Source organism: Camelus bactrianus, chromosome 2, assembly GCF_048773025.1.
Source record: "Camelus bactrianus isolate YW-2024 breed Bactrian camel chromosome 2, ASM4877302v1, whole genome shotgun sequence".
In the NCBI taxonomy this organism is placed as follows: Eukaryota; Metazoa; Chordata; class Mammalia; order Artiodactyla; family Camelidae; genus Camelus; species Camelus bactrianus.
The window spans coordinates 93,967,262-93,969,932 of NC_133540.1; positions in this window are offsets into that span (position 1 = coordinate 93,967,262).

Genomic DNA, 2,671 nt, shown 5'->3' on the forward strand with positions numbered 1-2,671 from the left:
ATTTAGCGACATGTAGTTATAATTGTCTTATAGTTATCTCTAATGACTTGCCCTTTCACTCCTTCTTTCACTACCCGTGATCAATGCCTCAAACCTTTATCTTTCTGGGTTCCTTAACCCAACCCATACAGTTCTTAGTAGGATATTTTCTCACCTAACCACAGAGAATGTAGGTGCTCTTAGGTATGAATTCTCTCATGTTCTCTGTTTTTTTTTAAACTTCAAATTGTATTTAATTCTTATTTAAACTTTCTTCTTTTCCTTTTATAGGAAAGAGGGTTCTGAACCCTTTTCCAGGTTTAAGCTTTCTTAATCCTTCTTTTAACTCTCTTTCCTACCATCTCATCTCCACAGCTCTTTCCCTTGAGCTCAAATATGTTTTATTTAAATACTGACCTTCCTTGTACCAAGTCTTGTCTGCTTTCTTTTAAGCCACTGCCCTAGCTCACCTTCCTCATACCTATTACTGTTCAATCTTTTGAAGAAATCAATACTTCTGCACTTCCTCATTTCATATTTCTGCATCTTCATTTTTTCTCCAAGTCCTCTCTTATCTTCTAATTATCAAATCCAGTCATTTCTTCTTCATCTTCATACCATATGACCTTTTTTCAGCATTTGATTTTGTTGATCCATTCTGTATCTCCAACTTAGACCAGTCTAAGCAGTAACAGAGAATGTAGAGGAGGGCCTTATTCAGGGGTTCTAACATTGTCACTAGAATCTCTCTACTCTCTTTTCTTCCATTTTGTGGGCTCCATGTGCTGACAGGTTTGACCACTGACATCTCTAGGCTTACACTATTCTTCTAGCTAACAATCCTGGGGAAAAGAGAATGTCCATTTTCTGATAACTTTATAGATATCTAAGCTACAATACTTACCCGCCTAGCTTGGGTTCTAGGATTATTCCTGAATCAATCACTATGGTCAAGGGAAGGGAGGACTGGAATTACCAGGCCTAGATCACATACTCCTAGAATTGGAATTTTGGTTGAATTTTTCTCTGAGGCACATGGCCTGAGAATGGGAGAGAGATGGACTCCCAAAGAGATACTGAGCATCTTCTCTTCCTATTCTTTACATTGTATCGCTGTGCCATCATGCCCACTGTTGTAACGTCTGTTATCATCTATGTGCTGATACCTTGCTAATCGCATAATACAAATGAGCCTTTCCTGGAAAGCCATTGGAAAATTAAATGGAGCTGGGGTTACTGCTCTAAATACAATGGATGGTTCTGATGAGGAATACTCAAGGCACAGTGTCCAAAGTGAATGCCACATTCGTGCATAGTTTATAAAGTATTGCTACCAGGATCTGGCAAATGAATTAAATAACTGAGTCGGTAGATGTTAATCAAATCCAGGTGGACAGGACTTTTTTTCCAGTCTCATCAGGAAGCTCGCCTAAGGCAGGTATAAAGCAGGATCTGACCCTGTAGCTGAGGGAAGACTGGCAGGAACCAGATGGAGCATCAGAGCCCTACTCAAGCAGGTTGGTTTTCTGTATCAGACCCTAGTGCTGGGGACAAACTAGAAAAGTGTATAAATTCATTGGGAAGAGAATAGGATGGTGGCAAGAGGAGTCCAATGTGAATGGGCCCAGTACAAGATGGGGATGGGAATGAGAAAAGCAGTGGCTTGGAGTCTACACCTGGGGCTTACTCTTGGATATAACAAGTCCCAGGTCTGGCTGGAAATATGACTTTGCTATAAACCTAGAATATTGTGAAATCTCAAAGATAGGCTTCTGCCGTACTTCTGTTCCTACCAGCAAATTATGAAAGTAATACAAACTCGATGTAGGAAACTTGAGAAGTAAAGGAAAAGAAAGCACCCATCAACCCTGCAATCCAAATACAGTCAGTTCCCTGATGCTAATTTTCAGACAGGTTTGCTTTCAGTTTACTTGAATGGCTTTTGGACTGACTTACTTTAAGGGAAGAAAGGAGGTTGATAGACTCATAAAACAAAAAATGTTTTTGTTTTAATATTTATTTTTACTTAACTTTAATTCTAAAAAAAACAAAAACGAGGCCTCCATCCAGTGCCATTCTTTGAAAGACTCTTGCCAGATGATGGCATACTATGAGAAATTTCCTTAGAATCATTAATTTAAGTAGAAACAAGACTTTCAAATTGTCTTTTTCAGAGTTGGAATCATTGTACTTGGTATTGTCAAGTTGTGAGACCAAAATGTATCACTAGGTGGCATGAGCTGCAAGTTGAAAGGCTGTAGTGTTACCAGATATGAAGTATAATAGCTTATATATACCTGCACCTTTGCTTATTTTTGTGTGTTGGTGTATTAATCTTGGAAACTCTCACCAAGGAGAATATAAGTATTTTTTGGAGCTTTACTTCTGAACTACTTATAATCAAATGGAAAATAGGCATTGAGTTCTTAGTTCAAAAACAATTAAAGAAAAAATAGTTAAAAAAAGAGCAATAGTTTTTATTAATCAAAGTCTTTCAATATTGAGTTAAAAAATTAGGGGACATTCAGAGGTAAGTAAAGTTTGCCCCTGGCAAAATTGCAGAGTAGTGGATTAATCCCTCTGTGTCTTGTAGGAATCAAAGTAGATGACTCTCTACCTTCCTTATTTGCTTTTGGAAAGTCCCTTCTCCCAGCTGCTGCTCTTCCTGCTGTCTCCAGCTGCCCCACATTCA